Genomic DNA, 12,319 nt, shown 5'->3' with positions numbered 1-12,319 from the left:
GAGGAGATCGACCAAGGTAACATGAGGGATTCGCTTTTAATGTTAGAGATATGCAAGATATAAGATTTTATTTTTTTAGTAGGAAAAATTGTGACTGTGATGCAATAGTAGAGATAATAATAGATCAGAAAATGATGTATGGCACGGGATTAGCAATTTGTTATTGAGAAATAATTGATTTTATTTTGGATGGTTATTGAGACAATTTCTATGGCTATCTTTTAGAAAAGTGATTGCACATATATAGTGTGAGTTTTGAAATTATTGATTTACGTAATATTTACGTGATTTAGTTGAATCGGCACCTACCATGAAAAATCAGAGTTGAGAGGTAGTGATGGGAGGTGAGGCAAAAATAAGTGAAAATAAACCATGTATGATTACTTCCAAACTTTCCGATTTATGATCGACGAATGGCAGTCATTAACACACGATCTAGTAACTGATTTCTCCCAATAAACACGGGATTTTATCTTGCGTCGTTAAAGACACTAAAGCGCTAGCTAGCTAGGTCTGATTGATTTGGTAAAGATTGCAAAATCAAAATATTGATTTCATTCCAACTATTACTTAATCTGTTCTATTCGTTGCCGGCATAAATACACGCCGACAGTCACGGTGAGGGTGAGGGTGAGGTGACAGGTGAGTAGGACCGACGACAGTCACGGTGAGGGTGAGGGTGAGGTGAGTAGGACCGACGACAGTCAGTCATATGGCGATGCATCCTCAGGCTGCTCAACTCCTCGCCCTCATCCTCCTCCTGTCTACCGGAGACGGCATCCTCGCCGTCGGCACTCCGTCCACGATCATCACAAGGACATGCGCCGCTGTCGGCCGATCCGGTGGGCAACTGGGTTACGAGTACGACTCCTGCGTGGGCGCACTCTCGGCCGACCCGGCGGCCGCGTCCGCCAAGGACACACGTGAGCTCGCCGTCGTGGCCACCAGCCTCACCATGGCCAACGTCACGTCGACGGTGCTCGTCGTCGAGGACCTCGTCAAGAACCTCGGCGGCTGCCTCCGCTACTACAGGGAGATGAACAGGACCCTGGAGGGCGCGCTGGGTGACCTCCGTGCCGGGCGCGTCGAAGCGGCGTCCGACAAACTGTTGGAGGCCAACCAAGATCCCGACAGGTGCGACCTGCTCTTGTTCGAGGGGAGCGCGAACAAGAACCCATTGGGCAAGGAGAACATCTACGCCGACTGGCTCTCCCAACTGGCATATGCGATTGCTACCTTGCCGGCGCCGGATCCTCGGCACCGACGTCAAGTTTAACTCTTGGTCTCATGCGGCTTATTAATCTAGCTACGCAGCTAGATGGTGATTGATTTGATTTCCCTTTTTTCGATCGATCGCATAAAATGAAGGAAAACGCTTGTGTGCGGCGTGCCTGCCGAACTCACGCGCGCGGTGCTACACCCACCAACGCCAAAGTGCCACGTGTTCTGCGGGCCCACGCACATCCCTTCCTCGTTTCTTATCCTCTCTCCCGCACGCTCCGCCATGGCCATGCTCCTCCTCTCTTCCGACGCTCGCCGCCATGGCTGCGCGCTCTCCTACCACCCCCCTTCCACTCACTCAACGATAACCCACGCCCCATGGCTCTGCCAAACGCCCTCATCTCCATGGCTCGTCCAAGCTACCACAAGGCCGACTGGACACGCGCGACACAGGCAAGGGGCATGGTTGCATCCAGCGCGGCTGCGAGGTGCGACCCAGCGCGCGACGCAGCTGCATCTCGCACGGGTGGCGAGCTGCAACGGTCACCATGGGCTAGCTGGGGAACCTTGCTCACGTTTGCTGCAACCGTTGAAAGAAAAAGCTTCAACTGTGCAAGGGAAAAGTTTCAACCGGCAATGGAGAAAGCTTCAACAGGGCATTGCGCAGTGGAAAAAACTACAAATGTTGACAAAAAAAGCTTCAATAATTGACAGGTAAAGTTTCAACCGGCGATAGACGAAGCTTCAACCGGGGCACCGTACAATGAAAAAAAGCTACAACGTTGACAGAAAAAGCTGCAACTTGTATGAAAAAAGTTTCAACCGGCGTTTTGATAAAGCTTCAAATCGGGCACAATGAAAACCAAAAAAGTTTCAACCATTTGCCTGAAAAGCTTCAACTGTATGTGAAAAGATTCAACCAACATTTGAGAAAGCTTCATTCGAGTACAGCGAAAAGGAAAGGGCTTCAACCATTTGCATGAAAATCTTCAACCATTCGCCTTAAAAGCTTCAACAGTATATGTGGAAAAAGCTTCAGCCAAGGGAACGCCGATGGTACGAGCAGACAATGGCGAGAGCTGCGGCCGGCAGCACGGTGCTGCCGCGACGGACGCGCTACGGCAACGGGGGCGGGGCTGGGTACTGCAAGGTGAGAGGCACCGGCCGTCTTTGCGTTGTTTTAGCTACAAGGGGTGATGGCGTCCCCATGGAACCGGGCGACAACCGGCAACAATGCGGAGGGCGGCCAACTGCGATCTGTCAGGGGGGGCGAGGGACGACCTGCTGCGAGGTCTGCAGCCCGGTGGGGGCGGCGCACGGTTCGGGAAAATACACAGAGAGGGAGGATGTGGGGATCTCGCGATGGTGGAAGACGAAGACGATGAGGGGCGTGGGCCAGCTGGCAAATCGAGCGGTCACACGCACGCTAATCGTAGAACTGCGCTACGACCAGCCCAAATTTGGGCCGGTACGCCGCCTATCACTGCCCTAAACTCTATGTGACAGATAAGGACATCTCCAGCCGTTCGGCCCCCCAGGGCGTCTAAATAGAGCGGCATGGGGGCGTGCCGGCGCTAGTTCGGCCCCTGGGGGCGACCTAGCTCCCAGTCACGCCCCCAAGCGCCAGCCCCAGGATGCGGGAAATTTGAACTAGGTCGTTCCCGCTCACAAAAGACGCCACAAATCCGGCGATCGGACGTAGTCTGGCGTTACAAAAAACAGAGCGCCGCACGCCGCAAGTTCGCGTGCGCAACGAATCACTCGGCGGGGTCGGCTCCAGGCGTTGGCGGAGTCGGCGTGCGCGGGCTCGGCGGTGTCGGAGCTGCTTCGGTGCTGGGCTGTGTCGGCGCGGCTTCGGTACTACTGGGCGGCGATGTAGAGGCGTCGTTCGGGCTTGGCGTCCGTGTGGCCGTGGGCGCGGGAGCTGGCGTCGTCGGCGTCGTCGGCGTTGCCGTCTGCATCTGGTTCAGGATGAGGCTGCGCTCCGCCATGTACCACGCCCTGAGCTGCTCGTCGTTGCTCTGGAGCATGTCCGCCCCGCCCATCAGAAAAGCCATGTCGGTGTTCCTCTTCTTCGCGGCAACGTTCGTCCGGAGCAGGTCGACGTTGGTCCGGAGCAGGTCGAGCTTGATGGCGCTGTTCGTCATCAGCGACGACCACCGCGCCTCGGTCTTCTCTTCACGTAGGACGGCCCGGGCCTGGGCGTCGGCGAGGCAATGCTCGATGGACTCCTGCACTCGTGCGGTTGCTGCGTCGGCATTTTTCCCCTTCTTTGCCAATTTGTGGCCATCCGGCCGCCCCTCTGACGCGCCCGGAGTCGTCGAGTCCGGCTTGTATGTCTCCTTGGCCTTGTCGAGGGTACGTCGGACTTCCGCCCACTTCTCGCACTTGTCAATGCGCTTGTAGACGTGGAGGTACTTGAAGTCGGCGTCGAGGTTGTCGCGCTGATTCATGGTAAACATGCGCAGCAACTGCGCGGAGGAACAAACAGTTGGCGGGCGGCGGGCATAGACGACAAAGAGATGCGGGCGAACGGCGTGCGTACCTGATCCTCAACGCTGGCGCCGCTCTCCGGGCGAGCCGCGACCTCCTCGATGATTCCATGCCATTTGTTGCACGCCCCCTGGATACACCCCCAATGGTTCGCCATCGGCTTGGAGCCGCGCTGCATGTAGATGCCTTTGAAGTAGAGGAACAACCTGCGCAAGCATAACTCCAACTCCGTGTCCACCTCCCGGACTCCGCCGAGAAGAGGCCATCACGGTAACACACACAGTTGGTTCATTTTAAATTAATTAAGGTTCAGTTATCTACAATCGGACATTAACAAATTCCCATCTGCCCATAACCGCGGGCACGGCTTTCGAAAGTTCAATCCCTGCAGGGGGTCCCAACTTAGCCCATGACAAGCTCTCACGGTCAACGAAGGAATAGACCTCCACCCGAGTCACACCGATCAGACTCGGTAACCCGGTACAACAAGACAATTCGACAGGTTAAAACAAGACCAGCAACACCGCCCGAATGTGCCGACAAATCCCGATAGGAGCTGCACATATCTCTTTCTCAGGGCACACTCAGATGAGACATCCTACGAGTAAAACCAACCCTCAAGTTGCCCCGAGGTGGCCCCGCAGTCTACTCGGTCGGACCAACACTCAGAGGGAGCACTGGCCCGTGGGGGGGCTAAAAATAAGATGACCCTTGGGTCTGCAGAACCCAAAGGAAAGAAAAGGGTAGGTGGCAAATGGTAAAACCAAGGTTGGGCATTGCTGGAAAAGCTTTAATCGAGGCGAAATATCAAGGGGTTCCCATTATAACCCAACCGCGTAAGGAACGCAACATCCGGGAACATAACACCGATATGACGGAAACTAGGGCGGCAAGAGTGGAACAAAACACTAGGCGAGAGGCCGAGCCTTCCACCCTTTACCAAGTATATAGATGCATTAAGATAACATAGTAATATAGTGATATCCCAACAAGTAAATAAATGTTCCAACAAGGAACGGCTCCAATCTTCACCTGCAACTAACAACGCTATAAGAAGGGCTGAGCAAAGCGGTAACATAGCCAATCAACGGTTTGCTAGGACAATGGTAGGTTAGAGGTTCAATCATGCAATTGGGAGGCTGACAAGCAAGTGGTAGGCATCGTAGCAGTGGCAAAGCAAAAGAGCGAGCAAACTAGCATAGCAAAGATAGTAGTGATTTCGAGGGTGTTCCAGGTTGTATTAGTTGTGAAACGATTTCCACAATGTCTTAATATTGTGCCAAACTCGTAATTCAGATATTCATCTCTATGATCATATCATAGATCTTTTATCCTCTTGTCACGACGATCTTTCAACTTCACACTGAAATTACTTGAACCTTTCAATAATTCAGACTCGTGATTCATCAAGTAAATATACTCAACATCTACTCAAATCATCTGTGAAGTAAGAACATAATGATATCCACTACATGCCTCAGCACTCATTGGATTGCACACATCAAGATGTATTACTTCCAACAAGTTGCTTTCTAGTTCCATTTTACTGAAAACGAGGCTTTCAGTCATCTTGCCCATGTGGTATGATTTGCATGTCTCAAGTGATTCAAAATCAAGTGAGTCCAAACGGCCCATTTGCATGGAGTTTCTTCATGCATATACACCAATAGACATGGCTCGCATGTCTCAAACTTTTCAAAAACGAGTGAGCCCAAAGATCCATCAACATGGAGCTTCTTCATGCGTTTTACACCGATATGACTTACGTGGCAGTGCCACAAGTAGGTGGTACTATCATTACTATCTTTTGGCATGAACATGTGTATCACTACGATCGAGATTCAATAAACCATTCATTTTAGGTGTAAGACCATTGAAGGTATTATTCAAATAAACAGAGTAACCATTATTCTCCTTGAATGAATAACCGTATTGCGATAGACATAATCCAATCATGTCTATGCTCAACGCAAACACCAATCTCGATGGTAGAGGGAGCGTACGATATTTGATCATATCAACATTGGAAACACTTCCAACACATATCGTTAGCTCACCTTTAGCTAGTCTCCGTTTATTCCGTAGCTTTTATATTTCGAGTTACTAACACTTAGCAACCGAACCGGTATCTAATACCCTGGTGCTACTAGGAGTACTAGTAAAGTACACATCAACACAATGTATATCCAATATACTTCTATCGACCTTGCCAGCCTTCTCATCTACCAAGTATCTAGGGTAATTCTGCTCCAGTGGCTGTTCCCCTTATTACAGAAGCACTTAGTCTCGGGTTTGGGTTCAACCTTGGGTTTCTTCACTAGAGCAGCAGCTGAATTGCCGTGTCATGAAGTATCCCTTCTTGCCCTTGCCCTTCTTGAAACTAGTGGTTTCACTAACCATCAACAATTGATGCTCCTTCTTGATTTCTACTTTCGCGGTGTCAAACATCGCGAATATCTCAAGGATCATCGTATATGTCCCCGATATTATTATAGTTCATCACGAAGCTCTAGCAGCTTGGTGGTAATGACTTCGGAGAAACATCACTATCTCATCTGGAAGATCAACTCCCACTCGATTCAAATGATTGTTGTACTCAGACAATCTGAGCACAAGCTCAACAATTGAGCTTTTCTCCCTTAGTTTGCAGGCTAAGAGAATCGTTGGAGGTCTTATACCTCTTGACGTGGGCACGAGCCTGAAATCCCAATTTCAGCCCTCAAAACATCTCATATGTTTTGCGACGTTTCAAAACGTCTTTGGTGCGTCAACTCTAAACCGTTTAACTGAACTATCACGTAGTTATCAAAATGTGTATGTCAGATGTTCGCAACATCCACAAACAATGTTCGAGATTCAGCACACTGAGCGGTGCATTAAGGACATAAGCCTTCTGAGAAGCAATGAGGACAATCCCAGTTTACGGACCTAGTCCGCATAATTGCTACTATCAACTTTCAACTAAATTTTCTCTAGGAACATATCTAAACAGTAGAACTAAAGCGCGAGCTACGACATAATTTGCAAAATCCTTTTGACTATGTTCAGGATAATTAAGTTCATCTTATGAACTCCCACTCAGATAGACATCCCTCTAGTCGTCTAAGTGATTACATGATCCGAGTCAACTAGGCCGTGTCCGATCATCACATGAGACGGACTAGTCAACATCGGTGAACATCTTCATGTTGATCGTATCTTCTATACGACTCATGCTCGACCTTTCGGTTTTCTGTGTTCCGAGGCCATGTCTGTACATGCTAGGCTCGTCAAGTTAACCCTAAGTGTTTCGCGTGTGTAAATCTGTCTTACACCCGTTGTATGTGAACGTAAGGATCCATCACACCCGATCATCACGGCGTGCTTAGAAACGACGAACTGTAGCAACGGTGCACAGTTAGGGGAGAACACTTCTTGAAATTTTTGTAAGGGATCATCTTATTTACTACCGTCGTTCTAAGCAAATAAGATGTATAAACATGATAAACATCACATGCAATCAAATAGTGACATGATATGGCCAATATCATATTGCTCCTTTTGATCTCCATCTTCGGGGCTCCATGATCATCATCGTCACCGGCATGACACCATGATCTCCATCATCATGATCTCCATCATCGTGTCTTCATGAAGTTGTCACGTCATCTATTACTTCTACTACTACAGCTAACGGTTAGCAATAAAGTAAAGTAATTACATGACGTTTATGTTGACACGCAGGTCATAAATAAATAAAGACAACTCCTATGGCTCCTGCCGGTTGTCATACTCATCGACATGCAAGTCGTGATTCCTATTACAAGAACATGATCAATCTCATACATCACATATATCATTCATCACATCCTTTGGCCATATCACATCACATAGCATACCCTGCAAAAACAAGTTAGACGTCCTCTAATTGTTGTTTGCATGTTTTACGTGGCTGCTATGGGTTTCTAGCAAGAACGTTTCTTACCTACGCAAAGACCACAACGTGATATGCCAATTGCTATTTACCCTTCATAAGGACCCTGTTCATCGAATCCGATCCGACTAAAGTGGGAGAGACAGACACCCGCCAGCCACCTTATGCAACTAGTGCATGTTTGTCGGTGGAACCGGTCTCACGTAAGAGTACGTGTAAGGTTGGTCCGAGCCGCTTCATCCCACAATACCGCCGAATCAAGATAAGACTAGTAACGGCAAGCATATTGAAAAAAATCAACGCCCACAACTACTTTGTGTTCTACTCGTGCATAGAATCTACGCAATAGACCTAGCTCATGATGCCACTGTTGGGGAACGTAGCAGAAATTCAAAATTTTCCTACGTGTCACCAAGATCTATCTATGGAGAGACTAGCAACGAGGGGAAGGAGAGTGCATCTACATACCCTTGTAGATCGCTAAGCGGAAGCGTTCAAGTGAACGGGGTTGATGGAGTCGTACTCGTCGTGATCCAAATCACCGATGACCAAGTGCCGAACGCACGGCACCTCCGCGTTCAACACACGTACAACCCGGTGACGTCTCCCACGCCTTGATCCAGCAAAGAGAGAGGGAGAGGTTGAGGAAGACTCCATCCAGCAGCAGCACAACGGCGTGGTGGTGGTGGAGGAGCGTGGCAATCCTGCAGGGCTTCGCCAAGCACCACAGAAGAGGAGGGAGAGAGAGATGCAGGGCTGCACCAACGAGAGATCGAATCACCTGTGTTATGGGCAGCCCTAGGCCTCATATATATAGGGAAGGGGAGGGGCTGCGCCCCCTCTAGGGTTCCCACCCCTAGGGGGGCGGCAGCCCTAGATGGGGAGCAAAGGGGGCGGCCAAGAGGGGATGGGAGAGGGAGGCGCACCAATATGGGCCCTAAGGCCCATATCCCATTAGGGTTTGCCCCCTCTCCATCTCTTAGGCGCATGGGCCTTAGTGGGGCTGGTGCCCTGGGCCCATGTAGGCCAAGGAACACTCCCTACAGCCCATGTGGCCCCCCGGGGCTGGTGGCCCCACTTGGTGGACCCCCGGGACCCTCCCGGTGGTCCCGGTACGTTACCGATAAACCCCGAAACTCTTCCGGTGACCAAAACAGGACTTCCCATATATAAATATTTACCTCCGGACCATTTCGGAACTCCTCGTGACGTCCGGGATCTCATCCGGGACTCCGAAAAACATTCGGTAACCACATACAAACTTCCTTTACAACCCTAGCGTCATCGAACCTTAAGTGTGTAGACCCTACGGGTTCGGGAGACATGCAGACATGACCGAGACGTTCTCCGGTAAATAACCAACAGCGGGATCTAGATACCCATGTTGGCTCCCACATTTTCCACGATGATCTCATCGGATGAATCACGATGTCAAGGACTTAATGAATCCCGTATACAATTCCCTTTGTCTAGCGGTACGATACTTGCCCGAGATTCGATCGTCGGTATCCCGATACCTTTGTTCAATCTCGTTACCGGCAAGTCTCTTTACTCGTTCCGTAACACATCATACCGTGATCAACTCCTTGATCACACTGTGCACATTATGATGATGTCCTACCGAGTGGGCCCAGAGATACCTCTCCGTTTACACGGAGTGACAAATCCCAGTCTCGATTCGTGCCAACCCAACAGACACTTTCGGAGATACCTGTAGTGTACCTTTATAGTCACCCAGTTACGTTGTGACGTTTGGTACACCCAAAGCATTCCTACGGTATCCGGGAGTTGCACAATCTCATGGTCTAAGGAAATGATACTTGACATTAGAAAAGCTTTAGCATACGAACTACATGATCTTGTGCTAGGCTTAGGATTGGGTCTTGTCCATCACATCATTCTCCTAATGATGTGATCCCGTTATCAACGACATCCAATTTCCATGGTCAGGAAACCGTAACCATCTATTGACCAACGAGCTAGTCAACTAGAGGCTTACTAGGGACATGGTGTTGTCTATGTATCCACACATGTATCTGAGTTTCCTATCAATACAATTCTAGCATGGATAATGAACGATTATCATGAACAAGGAAATATAATAATAATAATCAATTTATTATTGCCTCTAGGGCATATTTCCAACAATGGTGAAAGGGAAGAATCTGAAAACGCAGAAACACAGAGAGAGAGACAAAGAGACAGATCCAATCTCGGAGGGGCTCTCGCCCCTCCCGTGCCATGGAGGCCATGGACCAGAGGGGAAACCCTTATCCCATCTAGGGAGGAGGTCAAGGAAGAAGAAGAAGGAGGGGGGCTCTCTCCCCCTCGCTTCTGGTGGCACCGGAGTGCCACCGGGGGCCATCATCATCATCGCGATCTACACCAACACCTCCGCCATCTTCACCAACATCTCCATCACCTTCCCCCCTCTATCTACATTGGTACACTCTCCCGCAACCCGCTGTACCCTCTACTTGAACATGGTGCTTTATGCTTCATATTATTATCCAATGATGTGTTGCCATCCTATGATGTCTGAGTAGATTTTCGTTGTCCTATCGGTGGTTGATGAATTGTTATGATTGATTTAATTTAGTTGTGGTTATGTTGCTGTCCTTTGGTGCCCATCATATGATTGCGCGCGTGGATCACACCATAGGGTTAGTTGTATGTTGATAGGACTATGTATTGGAGGGCAAGAGTGACAGAAGCTTCAACCTAGCATAGAAATTGATGCATACGAGATTGAAGGGGGACCAATATATCTTAATGCTATGGTTGGGTTTTACCTTAATGAACGTTAGTAGTTGCGGATGCTTGCTAATAGTTCCAATCATAAGTGCATAGAATTCCAAGTAAGGGATGACATGCTAGCAGTGGCCTCTCCCACATAATACTTACTATCGGTCTAGTAAAGCAGTCAATTGCTTAGGGGCAATTTCGCAACTCCTACCACCACTTTTCCACACTCGCTATATTTACTTTATTGTTTCTTTATCTAAACAGCCCCTACTTTTTATTTACGTACTCTTTATTATCTTGCGAACCTATCCAACAACACCTACAAAGTACTTATAGTTTCATACTTGTTCTAGGTAAAGCGAACGTTAAGCGTGCGTAGAGTTGTATCAGTGGTCGATAGAACTTGAGGGAATATTTGTTCTATCTTTAGATCCTCGTTGGGTTCGACACTCTTACTTATCGAAAACTGTTGCGATCCCCTATACTTGTGGGTTATCAAGACCTTTTTCTCTCTATCCTCCCTCTCTTTCTCTATTTGCCTCTTTTTGCCCGCTTGCTTTTTGTTTGCTTGTGTGTTCGATTGCTTGCTTGTCACGATGGCTCAAGATAACACTAAATTGTGTGACTTTACCAATACCAACAACAATGATTTTATTAGCACTCCGATTGCTCCTCTTACCGATGATGAATCTTGTGAAATTAATGCCGCTTTGCTGAATCTTGTCATGAAAGATCCGTTTTCCGGCCTTCCTAGTGAAGATGCCGCTACCCATCTAAATAACTTCGTTGATTTGTGTGATATGCAAAAGAAGAAACATGTGGACAATGATATTGTTAAGTTGAAACTATTTCCTTTTTCGCTTAGAGATCGTGCTAAAGCTTGGTTTTCGTCTTTGCCTAAAAATAGTATTGATTCTTGGAACAAGTGCAAAGATGCTTTTATCTCTAAGTATTTTCCTCCCGCTAAGATCATCTCCCTTAGAAATGATATTATGAATTTTAAGCAACTTGATCATGAACATGTTGCACAAGCTTGGGAGAGGATGAAATTAATGATACGTAATTGCCCTACTCATGGTTTGAACTTGTGGATGATTATACAAAAAATTTATGCCGGATTGAATTTTGCTTCTAGAAATCTTTTAGATTCGGCCGCGGAAGGCACTTTTATGGAAATCACTTTAGGAGAAGCTACTAAACTCCTAGATAATATTATGGTTAATTATTCTCAATGGCGCACTAAAAGATCTACTAATAAAAAGGTGCATGGGATAGAAGAAATTAATGTTTTGAGTGGAAAGATGGATGAACTTATGAAATTATTTGCTAGTAAAAGTGTTTCTTCTGATACTAATGATATGCCCTTGTCTACTTTGATTGAGAATAATAATGAATCTATGGATGTGAATTTTGTTGGTAGGAACAATTTTGGTAATAACGCGTATAGAGGAAATTTTAATCCTAGGCCTTATCCTAGTAACCCCTCTAATAATTATGGTAATTCCTACAACAATTATTGTGGAAATTATAATAAGATGCCCTATGATTTTGAATCTAATACTAAATAATTTATTACTTCGCAAAAGAATTTCAATGCTTTGATTGAGGAAAAATTGCTTAAGATTGATGAGTTGGCTAGGAACGTTGATAGCATTTCTCTTGATGTTGATTCTTTGAAACTTAGATCTATTCCTCCTAAGCATGATATCAATGAGTCTCTCAAAGCCATGAGAATTTCCATTGATGAGTGCAAAGAAAGAACCGCTAGGATGCGTGCTAAGAAAGATGCCTTTATAAGAGCGTGTTCTTCTAGTTCCTATGAAAATAAAGATGAAGATCTAAAAGTTATTGATGTGTACCCTATTAACTCTTTGTTTTGAAATATTAATCTTGGTAATGATGGGACTGAATATGATCCACCTTTACCTAGAAGGCGTTCCAAAAATT

At 47.3% G+C, this 12,319-nt stretch overlaps 1 pseudogene; it reads left to right on the top strand.

The window, feature by feature from the left end:
* Positions 1–701: 701 nt before the first annotated feature.
* Positions 702–1,334, top strand: LOC125554300 (uncharacterized; annotated as a pseudogene).
* Positions 1,335–12,319: the final 10,985 nt, after the last annotated feature.

Source organism: Triticum urartu, chromosome 6A (assembly GCF_056163025.1).
Source record: "Triticum urartu cultivar PI428250 chromosome 6A, HENAU_Tu73, whole genome shotgun sequence".
Classification (NCBI taxonomy): domain Eukaryota; kingdom Viridiplantae; phylum Streptophyta; class Magnoliopsida; order Poales; family Poaceae; genus Triticum; species Triticum urartu.
The sequence above is the reverse complement of the archived record's forward strand: the minus strand, read 5'-3'. Positions and strand labels throughout refer to the sequence as shown.